This window comes from Lynx rufus, unplaced genomic scaffold, assembly GCF_022079265.1.
Source record: "Lynx rufus isolate CCGP_SWC_20201006 ecotype Redwood Valley unplaced genomic scaffold, mLynRuf1.p SCAF_1, whole genome shotgun sequence".
Classification (NCBI taxonomy): Eukaryota; Metazoa; Chordata; class Mammalia; order Carnivora; family Felidae; genus Lynx; species Lynx rufus.
The window spans coordinates 32,216,009-32,243,269 of NW_025814823.1; the positions used below are offsets into that span (position 1 = coordinate 32,216,009).

The 27,261-nt window shown below is 34.0% G+C and overlaps 1 non-coding gene across 1 annotated transcript; it reads left to right on the plus strand.

Annotated features, from left to right (window-relative positions):
• Positions 1 to 11,027: 11,027 nt before the first annotated feature.
• On the plus strand, positions 11,028 to 11,133 carry LOC124523151 (U6 spliceosomal RNA). Its single transcript, XR_006964932.1, has one exon. It is a non-coding gene; the product is annotated as a U6 spliceosomal RNA (small nuclear RNA).
• The last annotated feature ends 16,128 nt before the right edge of the window (positions 11,134 to 27,261 follow it).

The window sequence follows — 27,261 nt, forward strand, 5'->3', positions numbered from 1 at the left end:
TGTATTTATCTAAATACCTCTTTTGAGCTGTATCCAGAGCCTCTTATCTCCATGCTAAGAGAACTGTTTTGCATTAGCTATTTTGTAATGAAAAGCAAACTGGTTTCAACTTAATGAATTTGAGTTTAGGTACAAATTTACCGCTTAGTGGTGGTGAGGATTATGTCAGTTGCATTCTCTGAAGTTTTTTAATCTTTACATAGTCATTGAGAATTAAATATAATAAATATCTTTTTCTTAAATGTGTCTTGCTACAAATGTGTCTTGCCTTAAGTGAAAATTACCATGACACAAGGATCATGAGCAGGTCTAAATGCAAGTTTGAGAGCATCCCTATTTAGCTTTTTCAGATTTCTTAAATAAAACCCAAGGTGTTTGTGGTAATATATGGGAGAAAAGGCAGAGGAGAAGAAAAAGAGGAACAAACTGTAGTGATTTGGATTCAAAGACATGAAAGTGTTTTGTGCTTTTGCCTTTCTTGCCTTCCAAATGCCCTGAGGATGTAGGGATCAGAAATTAAATCAAAATAATGCTTGTACTGAGACTAAAGGTCTATTCCAGATTCTATCCTCACCCTTCATGTTGAATTCCTTCCAGACAGATTCCCTGTGTCTTCATATGATGCCTTTGTGCTTCAGAGAGTGAATGAATGTGTTGTACAACCATTGGAAGCCAATCGATCCCTCCTTGCTTTTGTGGTCTACCGTGGACTAGTTTTGTGGCCTGAAATGTACCTCTCAACAATCTGAGCCCATTTTCATCTCGGTAAAATAGGAATAATAATCCCTAACCAGAGGAGCTGCGGAGGAAATACCAGGCTAATAGTAGCCAACTTAAACATTAAAATTTTTACTTTAGTTTAAATATATCTTGACTCTCTCTTTCTGAGAACCACTTTGAAGTTGTATGTGGAATTTAAGACTGTGTGGCCTGAGTTGGTAGTCCTGGAGAAGGGTACTTGTAGTAACTCCTACCTAATTTACAAACTGCAGTCTAGTCAGACATAAAGAGGCATCTGGGTCAGTTAGCCTCATAACACTCCCTGACCTCTGATTGTTAATTAGCCGGTGCCAGGATAAAATCCCACCGAGAGCATTCAGTTTAAATCCTTTCCTTCACCTGGGAGGATGGGGTAATACCTGATATGGTGGTCCATTATTTATGGGTAGGTGATGGACAGAGATGACCCTAAGAGCATAAACTTAAGTTCTTCTGGAGCCACCTCCAGAAGGAGCCATAACACACACACACACTCTCTCTCAATATATATATTGAGAGAGAGCAACATACACACATACACACACACGTGTGTGTATGTGTGTATGTGTGTATGTGTGTGTGTGTGTATGTTTTCCCATAGAAATTCCCTATTTCCTCATGTTTACATTTGTTTACATTCCATATTGGAAGAGCCCAAATGTCTAGTTCATTGAGAAATTGAGTGTTAACATGTTCTTGTTGGCTATTGTTTCCTAATAAGAAATAAGAAAATGTTTGCTTTACTTTTTCTTGGCCAGGAAGCCATCTCTATTTAGAAGTGTCAGCAAGGACTAGCCAGATTGGTCTCGTTGCCTGTATATACTTGCTGGATCCAGATCTTTTCAGCCAGGACTCAGTATCACAGAGCAAGTTATTCCAGGGCTTTGGGATTGAGGACAAGCCTGAATGAACCTGGAACTCAAAAGCACGTAGGTTCTATCATCTGCCCCACTGAGTTTTCTCTTAATAGCTGTTTATACTTAAATAATAGCAAACAAATATGCTTACCACTTTCTTAAAACCTGGCTTTTGGGATAGGATATTCAGAGGTGAGACTGGCTGTGGAGCATGTTGTAAGAAATTTACTCCCTTGACATAGAGACTCATGTCAACTGAGCTTTCCTGTTTGCCTTATTTGTCTTAAGCTCCAAATGCTGAGTCTATCATATCAAGGTGTGAGGGAGAACTGACCTACATCTAGGATTGAGTAGAAGAGAGTATCCGAACACAGTGTTCTGTGGGTTCAGTGTTTCTTCACTTACATTTTGTCATCTGTAACATTAAATATAGTCTTCATCTAATTGCTGGGATTGCTCATTAGGATGCAAGAAAAAATTTTCTTCAAAATATTTCCTTAAAAATATTAAAGAATAATTCTTCTTTAGTAAAATCTATGAATAAAAATAAGCAATTTAATGTAACAGTTTGTACCAAAAAGTTAATTTGTGAATGACTATAATATTAAAGTCATCAAAATATTTATGAAGTAATCTTTTTAAAGTAAATTTTATTATTTCAAAATCTTTGATTAAATTTGTGTCTCACTTATATAAATATCAATTTGGGAATATGCAGGTATATTTCACTTCATGTAATGGGTAGATAGTGAATGTAGTCTTAAGAAAAAATGAAAATAATTTATTCTGGTTTTCTTATAGAAAATATTTATATTCTTAAACTAAACTCATGTCTTTGGGTGAGAAACCAAATTTTTCAGATGTAGTATTCTGTGTAACAGATGACTGCTCCAGGGCACTAAATAGTTGAAAGATAATTTGTGCAAATAATTTCCTTTCTTTTTGATTTTAAATAATCCCAATATGAGTCCTTAAAAACTCTTTTAGTGGAATACACCATATATATTTTATGTTTTTAAAAATATGTATCTGCATATGAATTTCTTTTAAGTAAATTTTATGTAAATAAAATCTTTATAAGTGAAACACTATATAATGGATAAGTTTGATCTTTGTTCATTTTGATCCTCATTCCCATTGGACAAATCATTAACGACCCATAAAACAATTTAAAACAATTAAATGTAATAGTGTATGCCTTTATTTGGATGTACTTAATGGTAAATCATTATGGTAAATCATTTTGTAATGTATGAAGATAAGAATATATTTGAATTCTATAGAAGTAATCACTTAAACTACTTTGCAATTTCAAATTTTCATGTATATTGAGCTATATTTACATAGCTAAAATATAGATACACATCTTTTAGAAGGGTACATCTGTATGTTAAGCAAAAGCATCATGATCACAGGAATGTTTCTCTGTGTGTGTATGTGTATGTGTGTGTGTGTGTGTGTGTGTGTTAGTTTCATAGTCAGTAAGTCAAATTCTGCCATATGGTGATCAACTCCATTTACTGAAATTATATGGATATAACTAAACATTAGCCATCATGATTATAATCAGATGAAATAATCTCCATAATTGTATTTACTGTGGCCCTGCACCTGTTTTCTATTCCAATGATTTTCCCCATCCATGAGTCAGCTGTTATCAGAATTTCCCTATCATGCAAAACATTTATTAAATGCATGCTTGTTTCAACATTATTTTCAGGTGTGATGATGGATAGAAAGAAATCGAAGTAATCTTTCCAGTTATCAAGGAACTTTATATAATAATGCTTAACTATTATAAATGTAATCTGTAGAGTACTCTTGATATAGCTACTATAATTTAACCAATAAAATCTATGTGGAGACAGATAAATCATGAAAAATTGCACCATGACCAACTATTAAAATTCAAGAAAAAAAATGCTTGTCCCATTTTTTGAAATCTATATGCATTGCATATAAAAAGAATTTCAGCTGGACTGAATTTCAGCTGGCTTTTAATTCAGGGCCTCATGATGTCCAAGAGCAATTGCATTGGACGGAGTTAAATAGATAAGGAAAACTATTCAAGAGTATTGAAGTAGGGGAAAGATACTGAACTCTACTCTCCTAAAAGGCAGGAAAGTTTGTGAGCACAGGGTTGAGTTGATAGGAAAGTATGGAGGGATTTGGTGTGGGGAGGTTGGTTCATGTGACAAAAGAGTCTGTGTTTGCTAACTGGTGCTTATCGAAGTTAGGCTCCTATCTTCCCACAGAGACTGGGAGATTGGGACCCTCTCTTCCGTGATGATGACATTTCAAAAGAACAGCTCCCAGGTTCTTAAGAAAGATTGTCCTAGGTTATAAAAGATTTATATTTCAAAGGGGCAGAAAAATAATTTACAATTGCAAGCTTTCTAACTTTAATGCTCTGAGAAAGGAGTGGTGAAAGGCCTATGTCTGGCAGAGATTTATCTGAAATTTAGTCAAATTGAGGGACTTATTAATCATTAATGACATACAGAAGCCTTCTCTGTCTATAGAATGCCTGGGTGGCTAGTCAGTTAAGCATCTGACTCTTGGTTTCTGCTCAGATTATGATCTCAGGGGTTTATGAGTTCAAACCCTACATAGGGCTCTGCACAGATAGTGCAGGGCCTGCTTGGGATTCCCTCTCTCTCCCTCTCTCTCTGCTCCCCCACCTCGTGCACTCTCTCAAAATAAATAAATAAACATAAAAAAAGAAGACTTCTCCATCTACATATAATATTGATGTTGTATTATTGATATTAATTATATCTGTATATCTATCTATTATCTACCTGCCTGCCTGCCTGCCTACAGGAATTGAAGGAAACAACACGAAAAAAAATCAAGCAAAGAATTTACAAAAAGTCTATAGCTTACAATGGATATTTGAATTAATTATCTGCAGCATTTTTATAATTCATTAAGAAGACCAAGCTTTTCTCCAAAGATTGTGGGGAAAAAGGGAAACAAAATACAATTACTCACAAGCCTGGTTTCTTCTCCCACTCTTAAATCTTTGCACTTCAGAACTGATTACTAGGTTTAAGAAACTTCCAATCAACCCTTTTGGCTATTACCTCTTTGTGGCATATTTGGTGAGAGCTTATTCAGATTTCATAACCTCACTTTAATGTCAATTCTTTCTAAAAAATATTGCCAAAATGCACTACAGACTATCAGATACACAGACTATCACTCTTTCTTCTGTGTGTTAGTATTGAGCACCTTGTGCATAATTTTCTTATTACACTGATTACATTGTACATGTACATAGCTGCCTCCTTCAGAATAGTGGTGCTCTAGTATTTATCCAAGCCACAGAAACCAATAAAATTCCAAACACATAACATTCAACAAATATTTGTGAAATATATAAACAGGTGAATAATCATTAACAGTTAATATGAATATCAAGTGCAATTACATATATTAAATATTTGAAAATATATTTAATTTTATACCTTCATGTGGTTATACATTTATAAAAATGTAGAAGTGGTATAATTCCAACTACTATTAATATATATATATATATATATATACACACACACACACACACACACACACACTTCCTTATAGATTGGATCTAGAAATATAGGGAAAGCCACTAGTCTAGGTTTTTTTTTTCTGATATATGAGAGAATGAAAATCAAAATAGGATCTCTGAAGAAAATAAGGCACAAGAATAAAATTCCTGTGAGATTTCTACTTGGGAAGGAAGATAACTGTTGGGACACTATTCAGTATAGCATTTCAAAATTAAATATAGTCAATTCCACAAAATATGTATTTCATAAATACCAAAGCAGAACAATCCAATGCAGAAGAAGAGAAAGGAATCAAGACCTGAGACTGTCCTGCAATGAATATGAAGTTATTAAGTGGAATATTTCCTACCACTCAAGAGGGCACTGAGAGATTAAAATCTTGAACCAGATGTGTGTCTTTTTGACCTCTGCTGACACCAGCCTCCGCTCCAAAACTCAGTTTGAAGGGTAATATGACTCCTCCTTGCTTTCTTGTTGCTTTCTGGCAGTGCTATCCTTACTATATCTGCTAATACTAGCAGGCTGTGAAGAAAATTAACACACACAACCTCCCAAGCCTATATCATCTTCTATGAGATCTCATTTCAGAATCACGGCTACAATCTGTAAAGCACCTTTTGAGAGGCTATTAAGTTTAACTTCACCATACCTAACGCTACTATTTGCTGCTGTTTGTTGCTGTCCAGTTAGCATGCCAATTGATTCTATAATATATGATGTGCTAAATTGTTAGACCCTTGCTCTCTGTTTGAACTTCCTTTCTTTCAATCTGCATTTCATGACTAGTTTCTTTCTCCTGCTTTCAACTAATCTCTTGAAATGCCTATTCTAAAGTCAGCCAACCCATTCTCTGAATGCTTCCTTCACAGTATTGCTTCAAATGAGATCTGGCCATTCCCAGAGAATATTGTTTCTTCTGTAATCATCCAGGAAAAATATTTATTTATTCAAACCCTTCATAATTCAGGGCAAGAGTGAAGATGTTATCTTTGACACTCACTACTGCTTCCATATTACTTCTCATACCCCTAGGATATAAAAAAAAGTATTTTTAGCATCTTATCATCAATATTAGATTAATCAACCCCCATCCTTTAATTCATTGATGACTTGGGTATGGCTGACACATCAGATTCTGACATTTTTGGTATATTGGATACTCATTGATAACCCCTTGAATCCCCTGGCCTCTGGGGTTTTGACAGCTAGGATTTTCATATTCATATTTTTTAATGACTTTCTCCTCCCTTGCTCTCATTAACTCATTTCTGCAATCACAGTTATGTTTTTCTTCAGAAACAGTGTCACCAAACATAATAAATAATTTAAACATCAAACTACGCAGCCACCTTTTTTCCTCTGTACTCAAGTACTCCAAATGCAGGTTTTTCTTCTTCATTATTACACTGAAGACCATTGACATCCTCCTGTCTAAGTCTTTATTTAGTGTTTAGTCCCAGTCCCATTTAGCAAACATTTCATGATTTATCTTTTCAATTACTCCTGTGGATGATTTAATTTTATTGTATCCCTGATGTCATATCACATGCACCTGCCAAAGTTCTGACCCTGGAAGAAACAGTGAAGGATCTAAGAATCTTGTATTTGAAGAAGTCAAACTACGTGCACTTTTCTTATACTAATCATTGTTTGCAGATTTATTTAAATCTTTGTAAGCCTCAATTTACTCAAACATCACATGAGAAAACTAATAGTAGATACTTCACAGAATTACTATAAAAAGGATGAAATAATCCAGTGAAGGTGTTTATCACAGCAAGTGTTTAATACTTTCAGCTAACATCATCACTATTGCTATTGATTTAGTTTTGTCTATTTTCTCTGTCCTTTTGTATGATAAAACAGAGGCAGAGTGTAAATTTATGATCATTTTAATATGGTCACAATATTTAACTGGATTTTCAACAATGATTCACAGTATTACTATATATTTTTAATTTTTGCCCTCTTAAGGAAACTATTTAGTTTTCCAGTACTCTCTACTATCGTCCAGGTCCTTACCTACCAGAAATCCTGCCTCTTTTCATTCTCATAACCTTACCTTGTATTTAAAAATATAAACATAGGCCAAAATGTAAGCACATTGCTTCTTCCCACCATTATCTCCAAATCTATAGGAATAAACACACATTTCATGGTATCACTAGCCTTGTTCCAAAATATTCTCCATTAGGCTATTAGTTGCAGGATGTCAGTGAATGTTTCTGTCTTGTCCCCTACCCTGACAGACCAACACAGTATCTGCTAACCAATAGGATTATCATCTTTTTAACAGATAAATGGCACTTTTATGTATATTATTGTTATTTTATGGATTACCATAATCTGAGAAAACAGAAAAATACAGCTTTTGCAGACTGAAATTTGTCCTTCCCAAATTCATATGTTGAAACTATAATGGCCAGTGTGACTGTATTTAGATATAGGGTCCTCAAGTAAGTAGTTAAGGTTAAATGAGGTGATAATGATGGGACCCTAATCTGATAAAATTAGGATCCTTGGAAGAAGAAGCAGAGACTTCAAAGAGCTCCCTCTCTTCCAGGCATATAAAGAGAAAAGGCCATGTGAGGACATAAGGAGGCCATCTGTAATCCAAGATGAGATCTCATCAGACACCAGCATTGCTGGTGCTTTGATCTTAAACTTCCAACTACCAGAACTGGGGAAAAAAATGTTTCTGGTTTTTTATCCAGCCTGTGGTATTTCATTTTGGCAGACTGAGCAGACCAATTTTGTTTTTTAACAAAAGCTACTATAATTTCTTTTAGAAAGTTAAAGTTTGTTTGAACTTTTTCAGTTTTCCATCACTTTATTTGATATTTGATGGCACTTAAAAAAATTATTGAAGAACCATGGGGAATTTGTATCATATTATACTTGCTTCAGAATATTCTGCTGGTAAAGGAGTCGTGTGGAGAATGTATGGATTTTATATTGTTCAAATGATACTTAGTTTTAAAAGCATCTGATTTCTAATTTGTATGGGAAGGAAAGAACACAGATATAGAAAAATAGCTCTTCTTGCCTTGACATTGAACCAGAAAATCTGTGGGATATTGAGTTCAGGAAATGAGACTTGCTTTCCAATTAATTATTCTAGTACTTAAGCAACTAAATGCTGATAACTAAAAAAACAAAAACAAAACAAATGTCTGAAACCTAAAGATACTACTTGAAGACTAACATGCTCCAGGAGCAGTTGTGATTTGCGTCCCAGCATGCTGATATACAAATACAAGTAACGGAAGAAGAGGAAGATTATCAGTTGAACCTTTACTTCACAGCAAATGCTTACCCATTTGTTTTTGTGGAAACTAATGTCTTCTTACATAAATTATATCATGCCATTCTCTCCTTTCTGTGTAAAGCTCATTTCTACTAACAGTTCCCTGTATGTTATCTATTCACATGTGTTACAAAAATAGTGTCCCCCAAATTTTAAAATTAGCTATACTTTAGCTGTGTTCAACCCTGTCCCATGCTTACTTCTCATTCTGTCAGTATTAAATGAAAGTGGTTTTTTTTTTTTGTTTTTTGTTTTTTGGTTTTTGGGTTTTTTTTTTGTTTTTTGTTTTTTGGTTTTTTTTTGAGAGAGAGAGAGAGAGAGCAGGTATGCACACGAGCAGGGGCGGGAAACAGTAAGAGGGAAAGAGAGAATATAAAGCAGACTCCACATCCAGTGCAGAGCCTGATGTGGGTCTTGATCTCACAACCATGAGATCATGACCCGAGTGGAAATCAAGAATCTGATGCTTAATTGACTGAGCCAGCCAGGTGCCCCTAAAAGATCTTTTTAAAAAAGATTGTAAATGAAGCATGCAGTAAACAGTATGATAACCTGCCCCCCCCCAAAAAAAGTTAGCTCAGTGATTCTGAACTTTGGAATCACTGACATTTTGGACAGAATTATGCTTATTGTGTGTGATTGCTCCTGTGCTTACCTGCATCCTGCTCTTCATCCACGAGTTTCCAGTGGAGGAGCTCCCCACATTTTGTTGAAAACCAAAAATAGCTTCAGATATTGCCAGATATCTGCTGGAGGACAAACATATTCTTGGTTGAGCACAACTGTGTTTACTACTTGTTGCTTTTGCTATAAATTAGTAATTATTAAAACTCCACACACTCAAGAGGGGTCTATTCAAATTCGGGTACTATTCATTTTATTAACATAATATAACTAGGTAAAATAGTCAAGTATTTTCTTTATTGGGCACAGAGTAAAATAATCTATGTTAATGACAGCCTGGTGAGATCTAGGCACATAAACTTTAATTTTCTCCAAAGGTCAGCTTCCATTCTTGACAAATGCTAGTCTTTATTTTAAACATTGTGTTTTATGACACTAGTTCCTATCATTTGAAGTCATATCCCATCTGTAGTAGGCTATATCCAAATGTCAAGATAAAATTTTTCAATTTATTGCATATTTAGGTATTTCTGACCATAGAAATAGCCAATTGACATGCAAAAGATATATTAGTTTATTACCAAGTCTATCTGATTATTTGGGCAGCAGAAATCCCTGGGCCAGCACGATTGATATATGACATTCAGTTGCATCAAACCAACCTCGCAGGGATTCAGTTAATCGAGTGGGAGCTATTATTACTGTCAAGAAATCCACACATAGAACACGCAGAATAGTTCACTCAGTACCAGAATAAAGGAACCTTAGAATTGAAAGTTGTCTTAGTATGGGGCGCCTGGGTGGCGCAGTCGGTTAAGCGTCTGACTTCAGCCAGGTCACGATCTCACGGTCCGGGAGTTCGAGCCCCGCATCAGGCTCTGGGCTGATGGCTCGGAGCCTGGAGCCTGTTTCCGATTCTGTGTCTCCCTCTCTCTCTGCCCCCCCCCCCGTTCATGCTCTGTCTCTCTCTGTCCGAAAAATAAATAAACGTTGAAAAAAAAGAAAGTTGTCTTAGTAATTATTTAGTCCAAATTTCTCCAGTGTTGAATTTTCCCACAGATATTAACTCAGCATTGACTTGAGTACACCCAGACATGATTTTTAAAATTCCAAGTCTTAGTGAAACCAAATATCACGAAATTAGAGATTGGAAATACTAGAATTATCTATGTTTTTCTAGGTTGTAGATTCAAGGATCTTGTTAAATCATTTTTACTGTTGAAGCATTCTCAATCATCCTAAATAATTTTGTTGATATATAAGCATGAAGACAACAATGTTGAAGTGCTTTGTATCTTTCTATTATAAAAGTATACCAGAATACTTTCAATAAGATATTTGAAAAGGCCACAATATAAACATGGATTTGTCTTACCCTAAACCTCCTCTGCAAAAGAAACCTTTTTAAAAAAGATAAATAAGTATTTTCTCTTAAAGCATATATAAGTCTGTTTTAGGTAAAAAAAAAAAAATGTCCATAAACACATTCTGAGAATGTTCAAGCATTTTTTATGTCTGTTAACAAAAGTATGCATATGAAGTTAAAACTCTGTCATTGAAGTATTTACTAATCAACCACTGATAATGTTTATAATTGTCAAAAACATTAACAAAAAATTATTCAAAGTAGTTCAGTAAATGCTTCTCTTATTTATGGATATGTTTAAAAATGAAATGAGCTTTAAAAATCATTAGTACCTGTGAATTTCATGATGAAATCACCATTATGGAATTGCCCCTAAGTAATGATTTTGGAGAAGTGTGCAGGTACATGTCTACGTAAGCCCTCAAATGCTAAACAAATACTCCTAGAAAATGAAGATAAATTGTTTTGTATGTATTTTTCATCTTTGTCTTTCATCTTTATTTCTCATTTTCTGTCTGTATTGCATTTTCTAGGCTCTCTGATATGCAACAGAAGTGGTGCTGGCTTAGGCAGCACATATGCTAACATTGGAAAGATACAGAGAAGATTAGCATGGCCCCTGGACAGGATGACACAATAGAAGTGTTGATATTGACTATCTTTGGTCTCAGAAAGAAAGCTATCAATACTTAAATATTACATATGTTTTTTGTTTTTTTCCCATTCAGATTATCAGATAAAAGAAGTCCCCTTCTATGGTGAGGTTTCTCCCCCATCAATAATAGGTGTTGGCTTATTTGTGAAGTTTTTCTCTCTTATTGATCATATGACTTTTCTTTATTGTCCTATGAATGTTGCAAATTGTATAACATAGTTAAAATGATAAGTTACTCTTTTACTTATGGGATAAGCTATTCTGTATCATATGTTATTCTTGTTACATATTATTGAATTTGACTGACCAATATTTTGTTAAAGATTATGCATCCATGTGCATGAGAGATATTCATCAGATACGTTCTGACTTTTGCAAAGTGCTTGTCAACTTTTGATATTAAGGTCATGTTGGCAACATAAAATTAATTATTTCTTTGCTAAAATCTGGAAAAATTTTGCAACATTGATGTTATTTCTTTCTTAAAAATATAGAACAAGTACGTGGGAAACCATCTGCACATAAGGTTTTCTCCTTTTTTTTTAATTATAGATCTATTTTTATAAGGTATATAACAATTCAGATTTTCTATTCTTTTTTGAGTTCTACAGGAATTTGTCTATATAGCCAAAGTCACTGCCAAAAGCTGTAAATACTTTTGTTATTTTTATGTCTAGAACCTTCAGTGATGATCATTTCGGTTCTTTCTGTTTTTGATCAGATTTTATAAGCATTCATCAATTTGATTAACCTTTTAGCATTGTCATTGTTCTCAACTGCATTTTATTTTCTATTTCATTGCTTTCTTCTTTTATCTTCATTGTTTTTTCCTTTATCCTCTTTTGGTTTTTTTGATGTTTGTTTTTTTGTTTGTTTTGTTTTGGGTTTTTTTGGAACTTATTGAGATGGAGCTTAAAAAGTGTACATTTGTTCAAAACCATGATAAGTAAAAATGCTAGTGAGTAGATTGGTCCAATCTTTCAGTTCCATAAGGGATGGGCAATTCATAAATAATAACTATTTTACTTCACAGAACTTCTGCAAATTAGAATCAGTACAGCCACTACAAGAAGTATTTTATGAGATTATTAGTTTTTCTTATCTCATTTAAGCAAACATATGAAATGAAAGCTATTTTTCATTCCGTACAAAGAATGTTTTTAAAAAATCACTGCAGGGGCTCCTGGGTGGCTCAGTCGGTTAAGCATCCAACTTTGGCTCAGGTCATGATCACACAGCTCATGAGTTCAAGCCCCGCATCCGGCTCTGTGCTGACAGCTCAGAGCCTGGAACCTTCTTCAGAACCTGTCTCTGTCTCTGTGTCCCTCCCTGCTCACACACTGTCTTTCTCTCAAATATAAATAAATGTTAACAAAAATTATTTAAAAAGTCACTGCAGGTATGACTTATCCAAGTGTCCATGAGTTTTATACTGTCAATCCAGTATGCAATGCAAAACAGAAGAAATGTTAAAAGAACCTGTATGGAAAAATATCAGACATATGGATATGAGTTTGATAAACTGAGGTCTATATTACAAAAGTGTGAGTCATAGCTCAATTTAGGAAAAAAAATGCAAAAGTTTTTTTAAAGGAATTATAGCTCTGTACATAATTCTTTATTGACTAGCTGATGAGATAGTGTGTAAGTGGCATGAAAGCTCTGGGTGAAAATAACTATCTTTAAATAGAACGAAGCCATTGTACAACTAGAAACTTCTTTTTCCTTAAAGTTTAAACACTTTTCCTATTTGAAGGGAACATAAGAGAGAAGGAAATGTTGAACCACAACTCTCTAGAAGAAATAAAGTGCATCTCTTAATTCTTAACTTTAGTTATTTTTAAAAAATATGTATCTATTTATAACATGTGATATATAATTTTTAAAAGTATATATATGCTTTATGCAACACACACACAAACACCGCTGTAAATGAGATACAGACTGGGAGTAATTTTTTCTGCACATTATTTTAGGAAAAGTTATCATTCTTTTCATATGATGATAGTTAATAATATAATAATAATAGTATAATAGTAATGATAGTATATTGTGAACGATAAAATTGATAAAAAATGCTGTGAGAAATCTACATATGTTGGACCACTGTAAATTAATTGTGATCTATTTTTAAAATATATTTCATACAATACTATAGGAGATAAACTGAGAGACAAACCTTTATTTAGAATAAACCATACCGTGAGAGTGATATTTGAAGACACGTTTGATTAGGAATAACATTACGTCTTTGAAAGAAACTCGTAAACCTTTTAAAGGAAAGCAAAGCAACCAGCTGCAGTCCAGTGTTGCACAGTAATATCTTCTGTATTTGTTCACTGGCTCTAACAAAGCTTGCAGTTTCCCCTTACCTTAGTGCTCTGCCTTACGTCAGTGAATACACCATTAAAATACAGATAATAATCTGCATTGTCTATCAGTTCATGAATATTTGTTTGAAATACTCTATGTATTGCTTACCTCACATACAGTCTTAGTCTCATGATTCCTTATAACAACAACCATACTGTTGTTTTACATTGTTAGTAACCTAAAATGTGTCGCTGTGCCATAAAAACTCTCTTGGCTATATATCATGATAATAATGCATAAGAATATGTGTTTTTTGTTTTTTACAAATTTCTCATTATAAAATAAATGTCATGGGGATATAACGTATATAGCATGATGAGTATAGTTAATAACACTGTATTGCATATTTAAAAGTGGCTAAAAGATAGATCTTAAAACTTATCACAAAAGGGACGCCAGGGTAGTTCAGTTGGTTAAGCGTCTGACCTTGGCTCAAGTCATGATCTCACAGTTCCTGAGTTAGTACCCTGTATGTGGCTCTCGGCTATCAGCACAGAGCCGGCTTTGGATCCTCTGTCCCCTCTCTCTCTGCCCCTCTGCCACTTGAGCTACCATTGTCTCTCTCAATAACTAAATAAATAAATAAACAAACTAACTAACTAAACAACTTATCACAAGAAAAAAATGTAACTATGTATGGTACCTAGGTATCATAACATAACATAAGATAACCTAGGTACATAACAACTAGTTACCTAGTTGTTACCTAGACTTATTGCGGAGCTCATTTGGCAATATCTACAAATACCAAATCATTATGCTGTATGCTTGAAAAAACAATCAACACCCTACCCAGATTCAGTGTGAGAAACCATAGAATAAATCAGTGTTTGAGCTGGATAGGCCCTAGGAATCATCTACTAAACTCCCTGCTTTCTGAGGAACACTTCATGCTCTAATTGACAAAGATCCAAAGATCTTTGTGTTATACCAGAAGATTGACTGCATGTGACACAAACATAGATACCCTTCCACACACACACACCCTTCCACAATCCCACTGTACAGGAATAAAAATGATTCCTAAAGCTATATTAAAAAAACAAACAAAAAACACTTCTGTTTTAGAGTCCAAGACCAAAATTCAATGCCACATTTGTGGCTTACTAGCTTTCGAATCTTGGGCAAATTCTAATACTCTGGCGAAGTCATTTACCATTTATATCTTTTGATTTCCTTCTCTGTAAACTTAAGACTCATCATAGAATTTGTTTTATAGGACTGCTGTAAGGATCAAATGACAAAGTGTTTAACAATTATTGTAAAATCTCAATGACTTAAATTTATTGTCTACCTTAAATGACTTTGTGTATTCAAAATGGCCCACAACATGTAACACGTGTTTCATGCACATTATTTAATAGCACTTAGTGGTGAAAACCATGAGTTATTGAGTGAGTCTGTCAGCATGGAATCCTGGTTCTTCCAGTTTCTAGCCAGTTACCTTGGGCAAATTATATAACCTTTCAGGTTATTGAAATGATTAAATTATCTGATTAAAAAAATACCTAATTGTTTATGAAACCCTTAAAACAGTGCATATACTATATAGCAATATACAATAAATATTAATGTTTAGTAATACTAGTATTATAAAATAATATTGATATTAATAATTATTATAATAACTTCAGCTTGGACACATTTCACTGCTTAATCCTGGAAAGACATTTCTCTGGATTTTAAGTCTCTATCCTTGTGCTGAGTGAAAGGAAAAAGGGAAAAAGTCCCTGGTACCTTAACGCTCAAAAATTCGATCATCTACTGCATCAGCTTTAATGCACAGTACTGATATTAAGGTAACTGAATAGTGGGGGTATGACCCACTAATATATCTCAATCAATTATGACTCATGCCATATCAAATCTCTTACTAAAATAAGTTAAAATAGCAAAGTTTATAAAAATGTATTTATAATTTTTCCCTGACATGAAGTCAGTCTTACTCATTTGACTTCACATAATGCTTTCTTGAGTGAAAGAGAGAAATATAGTTACAGCAATGAAAATGAAGCACGCTTTATACCCATTATTGATGCAAACCATGGAATCAAGTGCCAAATGTGAGTTACAATATTTTCCACTGACTGTGATAGAAAAAAACAAAACAAACCTAAGTTGCTATCATGCTCATAGACTTTTATCCTATTCAAAAGCATGGGAAATGTCCATCCTCCTTTTTGGGTCCTGGAGAACTGCTATCTGCCTGCCCCTTCATCTCCCCAGTGCAGGCTAATTGGAGGTCCAGCCTTCGGGCAGTAGCTGGGAAAGTCAGGATATTGGATGTACAGTCTACCCCTATGAGGGAGAAACTAGGGTTGGGTGTTTTTGCTCAGTCACTCTGTACTGAGCCAGAGGGAATGGTTGCTAGGAGTGTTTTTGCATCTACTAGAACCACCTCTCTGTTTTCATGTGATCCTGGGGGACTGTAGAATGCCTAGTCTTTTCAGCTCCCAGAGCTAGGTAATTTGGAACCAGTCTGTCAAGTGGTGGCTATAACAAGTGGGTGATGGATGTATGGACAAGCTCCTTCCAGAGAGAAGCTGAAGAGCTGGTTTACTTTTGGAGACAACTGAAGGAAGACGGCTGGGGTTGAGGCCACAAGCTCTATGAGGCTCCCAGAAGAATCCCAGTCAATTCTCACATGCAGGCTGATTAGAAGCCGGAAGCTCAGGCCACAGCTTGAAAAATATGTAGTCAGATCTCTTCCAGGTGTTTCTGCCTGCTGTCTCTGTACTCAGCGTGAGGGACAGTTTAAAGAAGTGCTTTGTACTCATTTTAAAACTGTATTTTTGTGTAACATGGTCCTGTGGTACTTGTGGATACCAAGCCCCGTTGGCTATCAGAGCAAGTTGATTTGAGGGCCCTGCCCCTTGAGTGACAGCCAAAAGCCTTGGGGTACAAGATGTGTGGAGAAGTTTCTAGGGGGTAGCCTTAGGAAAAAAAAAAAAAAAACAGAGGGCCTAGACTAAACACTAGTTTGTATTGTTGGAGCCAACCTGCAGTACAATGTGGGGAAATGCCCACCAGCTCTTTCAGGCTCTCAGAAAGATGCAGGGTGTTGAGAAGCCTGACCCTCAGGCAGCAGCTGGCAAAGTATGCAGCCAAACCACTTTAAGGGAGAAACTGGGGGATGGTCTTTTGTGCCTGTTGCTCACACCGAGTCCAGGTGTATAGGCATGAAGAGTGTTCACCTGCCTGTTTAAAAAATAGCTTCTTTGTTTGCTACAGTGCTGTGGGGCTCATGAATGCAAACTCTGTTGGCTAGGTGCTTTGAGGGCCTGTCCTTCAGGTGCCAGTCATAGACGTTGGGGTGTTAAAATGTGTGAACAGGCTCCTTGAAAGGAGAGCCAGTAACTTGGTTTTATTGTCAGAGTGAGCAGGAGGGAGAGGGTGGGGTAAGGGCTCCCCGGCTTGTTAGTGCTCTGAAGAGGATCCCAGTCATTCCCTAGATTGTTATTAGGAGGCAGGAAGTTAGGCGACAGCTACAAAGAATGTTGTCAAATCCCTTCAGGGGAAAAGCTGGAAAATGGGAAGTTTTATCTGTTTGCTCTGCACTGAGCCTGGGGCAATGGTATCAGGGAGTGCTCACACACCTACTTAACAAGTGCTTTGTCTGCTCCTGTTTTGTGGGACTCATGAACACAAGTTCCCCTGACCTTCAGATTTTGACCTGTCCCTCGGGTGTTAACCTTAAAAGACAAGGTGCTAGCTTGATGCAATATCTTCCTTCCTTAGGGAGAACCCACAAGTTGAGAGGGTTCCCTCCCAGTTGTAAGGCACTGTGCAGAGGTTGGGGTTTCTGGTGAGAGTGTATCTCGCATTTCAAAGCCCTTGATGGGCTTGAAATCGCATTTCAAAGCCCTTGATGATACTTTCTCAGTTGCCCAATGTGTGCAAGTCATTCAACTAATTTTTGGATTTCTGTCAGTGGAAACTGATTCATATGTAGGTACATATTTGGTGTGTCTGTGGTAGGAGGGAAATTCAGGAGCCTCCTATGTGGGCATCTTGGTGACATCTATCCTTAACTCTTGTGAGATGTTCGGTTTAGTTACAATTGTTTTTGCTAGTGGAAATAGAAATGAGATCACCATTCAGACACAAATGTGTATGTTACCATTCTTGTGTAAATTGGTCAAGATCAGTATGAAAATAATAATTTTTAAAAAGTACCAAATAGAGCATATGTATCTAAATAGACATGTCTTCTTTTTTGCCTTTCATTTCAAAATGAAATTTAGATAAAAAAAATGTATTTTCAGAAGCACAGCTTAAGTTATTTTTAAAAAGGATATAATGTGCATTTAAACTGGGTAAAAGAAAATTGAAGATCCTAACATCAAAGGCAATTATAAACCTTTATTGAAGTTTAATTATAAAAGAGATCCATGTTGGATGTGTTTATCAACTCATTAAATATGTTTTAATTCTGTACTTATAAATTTAAGGAATAGATTTCCTTTCTCATGTTGGGTACTTGGGGAAATAACAAAGTAATAAGATAGTGTTTGAAGGAAAGTTCATTTAAGAAATTAAATTATCCAGTACAATAAAGTTCACACTAAGTGACATTTAAGCAACACAACACAGTGCTTAAGATGGTGTGTAGTTACTGTAAATTAATTTCCACTCTGGTTATTTTGCTAATTTATCTTGTTTAGCAAAATAACAGCAATATACCAAAGAATTACTAAAACCTTCGTCATTGATTGATCGATTGACATTTTAGCTAAGTTACAGTTTTTACATCAATATATACCTGTTATGTAAGTATTGCTGTTAGACATTGTATTCCCATGGGTACTTCAAACTAATTTGGTAAATAAATAGTAGCTTCAGTCTAAAAAGAGATTTATCATTTTGCTTAGGATATCTGTATTTCCATTTATTCTGTTCTTTTTCTTTATCCCAGACAAATTGTTGCAGGAGAAATTCTTGGTTTTAAGTTTCTTGTTCCATAAATATGACTCGGGATATCAGCATTCAATAGTATCTTAAATCTGTGCACTTTCTAAAACATTATAAACCTAGGAAACTAAATAAAGTGATATTAATTTTCTTAAAAAATTATAGATCTTGGTGAGCATAATAAAATCACTTTTTTTTTTTTTACTGATTTTGAACCAATTTTTCAACCTGAGTATATCAATCTTACCCCCTGTATATTTAGGTTTGATTTTCCCTATCATTCCCAATATCCATTTAAATAAACATTTGGAGAAATGCTTAAAAAATGATGATATTTCACATATAAGCAGGAGAAGTAGGAATAAGGTGCTGACGTATATTAGAGTATTCCACTTTTCTCCAGGAAAATGTAGAAAAAGAGGAAAATAAAAGATAAAACTCCTCAATCCACATCTTCAGCAAAATTAGGGTACTTGGACAATTAAAAACTCCAAATTACTTGAAATTGCAGTCAAAGTAACTGATAGTAGCAAGACTTGTGGATAATAAGCCACAAAGGTATAAAGGGGTTGAGACAAACACAAAGATCTAGGTTTATTAGATCTTGAAGTCAGTATCAAGCAAATGTCCATACCAAGAAAAGAGAACCCCATCCTGAGCGTGAATAGCACTGAGCAGAGCTGTGACTTAACAGGACATCATGGCCGGTAGAGATGGAAAATCAAGGTTTTGTAAGGGACCAATGGTGGTAGGATGGGACATTGAGGTAGATCTTAGTAATGGAGTAGTCATTTTGGAAGCCATAGGTAGAAATGGCCAATGAGTGAATAGGTAATTCAGTACTGAATCAGGAGTGTTCCTGAAATCAGTTAAGTTTTGACAGTAGAGGAGGTGTAGCTACACAGGGAAGCCATAGTTTCATGAAGCAATCCATGTCTGTAGGAAGCCCTTAAGTTGATTAAACTGGTAAACATTCTTGTCATGGAATGATTCCTTCTGTCAATGAAATCTTGTGCTAGTAAGTGAAATAGCAAAATCCAACTTATTTAAATAACAGTAACAGCAAGATAAGCCCAATATATAACTTTAATTAAAAAAAAAAAATCAGGAATGCTTGAGTGGTTCCATAGATGAAGCAGCTGACTCTTGGTTTTGGCTCAGGTCATGATTTCCCATCTCCTGGGTTCCAGCACTGCAATGGGCTCTGCTGATGTGTGGAACCTGCTTGGGATTCTCTCTTTCCCTCTTTCTCTGCCCCTCTCCTGCTTGTGCTCTCTCTCCCTCTCAAAATAAATAAACTTAGTTTTTTGTTTTTTTTTTTTTAAATCGAGCAATGGCAACTCTGAAGGGTAACTACAAAGAATAAATAAAAGAATTCAATAATATTATATCTGGACAATAGGAGGTATTGATCAGACATCACTAGGAAAAGACATAGAAGAAAAATACATATTTTTAATGAAAAGGCAAACTCTATCCTAATAAACATAAGATAAACAGATACCATAAAAATTTTAATACTGAGAGATTTGTCACTGGACAAAGTGAAACGAAAGTAAGAGATATGAAGGTATCTGGAATAGACCTTTTTAGTCTCAGTACAGAGCATTATTTTGATTTAATTTCTGATCCATACATCCTCAGGGCATTTGGAAGGCAAGAAAGGCAAAAGCACAAAACACTTTCATGTCTTTGAATCTAAATCACTACAGTTTATTCTTCTTTTTCTTCTCCTCTGCCTTTCCCCACCCTGCCATATCTTACCACAAACGCCTTGGTTTTTATTTAAGAAATCTGAAAAAGCTGACTAGGCTTGCTCTCAAACTTGCATCAGAGAGAGCCCCAATTCTACTATATCTCTGCTCATTTATTTTGAGAGAGAGAGAGAGCATGATCAGGGGAGGGACAGAGAGAGAGGGAGAGAGAGAGGATCCCAAGCAAGCTTGTGCTGTCAGTGCAGAGCCCCATGAGGGTTGTAAACACACTATCCATGAGATCATGACCTGAGCTGAAATCAAGAATTGGTCGCTTAACCAATTGGGCCACCCAGGTGCCCCGAAAATATGTTATTTCTAGACACACTACTTTTTTTCCCTAAATATACCTTCTGAATATATTTTATCTTAACACACCTTCTTTTCTGTAATTAAATAAAATTTTCTCTTTGATTTGTTTCCGATAGTGGTACACCATTAGTATATCAGCACAGAGATGGTATACCAGTATAAGACATTATCAGATATGACAGAGTGCTGGTATTTTCTGGAAACAAAGAAAGGAAGCATTTCTGGATAGTTTGACTTTATTATGAGCAAAGGTAGGGACTTGCAAGGACAAAACAGTAACAGTGAAACTTATTCTACTTAATTCTCAAGGACTAATATCTTTTGCCAATCAGTCTAGAAGTAAAAAGTCAAACAAATTTTACAATATGAATTTAGCCTGGAAACTAAAGAGTAAAACAAACTTGACATTGAAAATGACCTGCATTGTGTTTAAACTTAGGACAGTGAACCTTCTTAGGACAGTGAACCCCGTGACAAATAAGCAGACCTTAAGCACAAAATGATCTTATCTTTCAAATTATAATTTTTTTCCTAATATTATCATTGATTTGACATGCTCTTGGTGACAATATCTAATTTATTTTGAAACTCAAATGACATTAATGGAGAACATAAGAATTTGATGTTTACCAAAATGGATCATAGGTTAAAATAAAGTTGAGACACGCTTATTTGAACATACATTGGAACTTTAATTATAGAATGATTATCAAAACTTAAATGCATTAATATCTTTCTCAGTTAGCTGGCTTACTGAGAAAGACACATATGTGCTGTGCAATTGATTAGTTTATGGTGTTGAATGTATATAAATGCAAAAACAGAGGGGGAGGAGTACTGGGGTATTATCCCAAATTCTCAATGTATCATTGTGTTTTCTCATATTTATCTTTTTCAAAAAGAAGATGTTAATATTTTTTGTCTTTTCCCTCATTTACAAATGACACTATATAAGTAATCTGTCTTTCAAAATTCCAGGATTTTGTTTGACTTCCAGAATTTCCAGTATAGTGGTTGGTTGATTCAATAATCACATTAGTGGAATGTTAAATTATAAACCAAATGTACACATTTACTTACATTTTCAAATGGAGGATATTTTACAGGTATAAATGTTTTATTCTAAGGCATTTTTATATCAGGGTTTAAACAAGAACATGTGTTCATGCTGTGAAAAAAAATAGCCATAAGAAGATACAAGACAATTCAACACCTATCAATCATTTATTCCTGTCAGCAAGATAAATGGCAACTGTGAACAATGAAGAGGTGAAATAGGGCAGAAGTTTCTTTCTCCCTAACCAGGCTACCATGCACTTCCAGCTGATTCATCCAGTGGTGACATGTTCCTTCAGTTAGAGAAAGTCTCCCCATCTGTGCAAAGGGTTGGAGCTGCTCATAGCAGGTGACAGTTCCCAAACCAGTCCATTTCACTAGGAGAGATTCAGAGACCTAAATCTTCAACACTAGCAGGAAGCCTGAGTATTTTGAGTGAACTTCACTTCTTTTTTTTTTTTTTTTTTTGATTCATAGTTGCTTTGGCCCTTTCTAATTGGTTATACCCAAAATTATATACCACACTACATCATTCATTTTATAAGTTGTTAACTACTTTCACTATTTTAATTAATGGATTTCTGGTCTTTCCAGTACTTTCTAAAATGTTTATAATTTCAGAGTATAGAAGGTAATTATCCTTTGGGCCACCTGCTCATGTTTGCACCAAAAATTCTTATAAGTGGCTCTTTTTATCCATCTAGGTGTCTACTGATCTTTTTAGTAGTACCATCTTCACTTCAAGCCCTCCACCAATTTCACTGTAGTAAATCAAGTAAGAGGCAGCTGGAAGGTCTTGCATACAGGGTTGTTTGAGGTGGCCCTGAACCTACACACATCACTTTGATCAATGTCCTTGGGCCAAACTAGGTGCAGATCCTTGCCTCAATGTAACAGGGCTAAGAAATTCAGTTTTCTCTGACTGGAAGGGAAGCAAAAGTAGATCACATACAATGATATTTACAATCATGGCTTCCTGATACAAATTTCAAAATCTTAAAATACAAGGATATTTGCATTATAAAATTTTATGATTACAAAGGGAAGCCATTTAAAATTACATTTGGGCATGGTAGGCAATGCTATTATTGATTATACTGATCTTATCTAAGCACATTACATAAAATATATGTAATCAAACATATTAAACCATATTGATGAACATAAAAATAATTTAAGCATATTATATCATGTATTATATACTTAATTTTAGTATACTTAATTATAAAGAGGGCACTTGTGATGGCACGGGGTGTTGTATGTAAGTGATAAATCACTGAATTCTATTCCAGAAACCAATATTGCACTGTATGTTAATTAAAATTTAAAAATTGTTTAAAAAAGCAAACCTAAAATCGAACAGAAACAGATTAAAGTATCTATCAAATATACAACATAACTTTCAGGAATAATGATTATTCCAGGTTGCTTTTGAATACTTTGAATAAATATTTTAAATTACTTTGACTATATACCCTTAGTAGGGTATATGCTGAGGACAAAAGATCTACAAGTAATCTTAAACTTCACTACACACTGTACTTAATGTTAGTTTTAATAATGTTATTATATTTTGAAATTACGTATTGTAGGATAAAGCAAGTAAATGTCTTTATGTTTTATCAGATGAAGGTTTTTAATGTGCATGAAAAGAAATACAAACAGAATAAGAAAAATTCCTACAATATTAAACTTGAATTAGAGATGTCAAAAAATCATAATTATTTAAATCCATGTTTTAAAAAGTGTCCATATAGAGATTACAAAATGTGAATAAATGAGTGTGATTGTTAACAAAAATATTCTGACACAAACTATGGTGAGTAAAAGAAATACTGATTTCTGGTTCATTGAATTATTAGTAAAACTAATATTTACTTTTTTTCATTTCACAAAATAAGGTATGTACAGCAAATCTCTGAATGTTCAGATATTTAATAGAAAATGAGGGAAGAATACAGTATAGGTCAGTTTCTACAATGACATTGATATGATCAATTGAAGATACAGCATTAAGCTACATACTTGTGGTTCTCCACAAATTTGATATGAAAAGACCAGAATTCCTCCCTGGAGAAGAAATTTCAGGATGATATGTAGAAAATCGTCAAAGAAAACCCACCACATAAGGAAACAAGTTAGCAGAGAATGACCTCCAACAATGTGGATTTTAGCATTAACAAAGACAGTTTATTTTAAGAAGTGTTTGAAAAAAATGAAGCACTGTTGACGAAATCTGCTTGAAAATGAATGATTTTTCACACATCAACCTACAGCAAATAATATGTATTATAAAACAGTTAAATTTCTTTGAATCAGGAACTGGAAAAACATCAGTGATTATCATTTCTTTTCAATTTTAATTTTCATTTTTCTTTTACTAATTATCTCAGCCAGTGAGGATAAACAATATAAAATAAATTGTAAACATTTAAAACTGTATTCACAAATGATGTAATTTATACCCAACAAAAAATCCAACAATTAGCTAGAAAAGTTTTACCAGAATTAATGAGACAAGGAAGTAGATGGAAGATACAAATACATTGTAAAAAAATTGTTATATTTTTATCTGCAAGGAACAAAAATTAGCAAGTAGAATTTTTAAATGCTATTGATAAAATATGAAGTATCAAAATGAGAGCTATATCATGTTTACAGATTAAAAGAGTCAATAATATAAAGGTGACATTACTTCCCTAAATTAAGTCCATATGTTCAAATATATTCTAAAATACTCATGATATTTTTTTTTAACAGGACATAACTAGCTAATTCTAAATATATTTGGAACTGATTAAGACTAAGAATAGTCAATATGTTCTTAGAGGGAAAATGAATGCATTTGAAAGATTTTTCTCCACCAGATATCAAGACCTAGAAAACTGGTGTTTAAGACAATTAGATGCTGGTATCAGGCTAGAGAAGGACTGATGGGACAAAGTGAAGAGCCTACAAACAGATCTATGCATTTCTAGAGACAAATTTTGAAAGAGGCAGTTTGCAGATTAGAAGGCAAAGGACAGACTTTGCAATAAACCCTGCTAGGATATTTGGGTAGTAAAGAAATTTTACAAAGTGGGAATTCTACTTCACCATATGTGAAATCCAATTCCAAAAGGAATAAACACCTACATACAAAAGGAAATCTATCAATATTTTAGAAGAGAGAAAAGCATACTGTCACAGTAAAAATTATGTTAAAACAGAATACTGAAATTATAAACACTAAGAAAGTTAACACTTTTGACTGCCTTAAAATTAAGAATTTTTGTTTACCAAAATTAACATTGAAAAAATGAGAGAAAAATATTTTCAATTCTTACAATCAAAAAAAGACAAGTATCAAGAGTATATTAAGAATTCCTACAAATTAATAAGAATAGAACAAACAAACCAAGAAAGATATCAGTAAAATATTTTTATACTTCAAAATGGAAAATATAAATAGACAATATGTTAAAAGGTACTTCGTATTATTAAACATACAATGGAAATTTCAACCATGAAGAGATTTTCTTAGATTCACATCAGTATGGATACTGGATACATGAAAACTGGATAATATTAAATACTAGAGATCATGTGGAACACAGGTAAAATTCATACATTTTTAGGAGTGTAAATGCCACAGGTGATGTGGAAAACAAGTTGTCCTTACCTAGAAAAGTTGAAATATCCCCCAGCGCTTAGAAACTCATGTACAAGAACACCGGAATCCATGCACAATAATAATTACACAAACCTTGCATGAGAAATCACAGACTGGAAACAAACTAGATGCTCATCAAGTATAAACTACAAAATAAACTAATAACTTGAGATATATTCTGTAAAGGGTTAGTACAGAAAAACACTAAGCACAGAAATAGGATCATATACAACAATGTGGTTTGATCTCACAAACTAATGAGTGAAAGAAGCAAATTTAAGAGAATACTTACGCTACAATTCCAGTCATCAAAAACTCAAAGGACAGGAAAAATAAAACTGTATTATTTAGGAATGTATACACATGTAATAGAATGGAAAAACAAAGCATGAGTAAAACAAAAGTCAAAAAATAGTCCTTGCCTCTAGAGGGAAAATAGAGTGATTATTGAGGGACATTTAAGAGGCTTCTGTATACACACAATGTTCGTCTGCTAGATTTGAGTATAGTAAATGCCTTATCTATTAAATGGTACATATGTGGTTTATGTGGCTTTTTAGCCTACAGATTATTTCATAATAGAGAATAAACCACATCCTTGAAAAGATTGTTGTGATGCTGAGAATCAGATGTGCTAATACCCATGACAATTCCCTTACTTTAGTGACTGAAGTATTTTAAGAAAAAAAAAAAAAACCAAAACTATAAAATTTTTGTTGTTCTCAGTAATAGAAGTGAGCTCTGTAGTTGATTACACTTTGAGAAATTGAGTTGTTAAAGCATCCACACATACAGAAGATAAAATGTGAATCAGAAGTTTTAGACTATATTTTATAAGCATTTAAGTCATCTCTTTACCTATGCTTTCAACAATTATTATTATCTCCTAAGTGCGAGGCATCTTTCTTAGTGAGGTATGGACAGGTAGACAGCAGTGCCTGTGTTCAATCAGGATCTCAGTTCTTAGGGAGCTTATATTCCACTGCAGGAAGTGTGATTTTAAATAAGTAAATCAACATTTAGAAAAGATAATTTGATGAGTACTATGGAAGAAATAAAACTGAAATATGAGATAAAAAGTAACTGAAGCACTGTTATAAGTCAAATGTAGGGAACAGCCTAACAGATACATGGGGAAGTGATGATATTTAAACAGATTCTGAATGTGGAAGTTATTTTAACAGCATTAACATAGGATTAGCACCACCAGATGTCAAAATCTTTTATAAATTATAATATTTAATATAATACTGGTCCAAGGCTAGATAGAGAGATCAATGAAAAAGAGTAGAGAACTTAGAAACAGTCACTTACTTAATAAATGTATGAGTTTTTTTACAGATTGTAATAGGAATGATAAAATGTCCAATAAATGGTACCAAGATATTTGGATAATAAATACATACAAATACAATTGGGCCTCTTTTCATAAAATATACCAAATTTAATTTACCTGCTTGTAAATTTGCTCTTCAAGGGCATATATCTTTCTTTCTCTGTCCACTGACAGACTTTAAGTGCCCCAAACAGTACCAGCCTTATGTTAGGCACTCAATAAATGTTTGTAAAGCAAATGAGAGTAACTAGAAAACATTCTTTTGAAATAGTATCCCTTTAATTCAACAATCACATTTCTAAAAGTTTGTTTCAGAAATAAACTTGCCTCAGAGGGATTCAATATAGCTACAAAATAAATGCTTATAATGCTAAAATTATAAACACCATATTTGTTCATCATCGGATATAGTTTAATTAATTCTGACAAATATATATTATAAAATATTCTTCAACTATTAAAAGCCATTTAAATCTGCATTAATTTATCTGAAAAACTATCTATGATATACTATTAAAATAAAAGTCTAATTTTGTAACATTATATTTTCTAAGTACACTTATTAAAAACCACGTTTTCTTTCATTCTCTTTTAGTGATCATACATTAATGCACATGAAAGCATCTGAAAAAATACACTAAATATTCATATTGATTACCATGATTGTCACCATGGAGTGGGGTTTCTAAATGCTTAATAATTTACTAATTGGTCAAATTATTATATATAGTTGGAATACTTT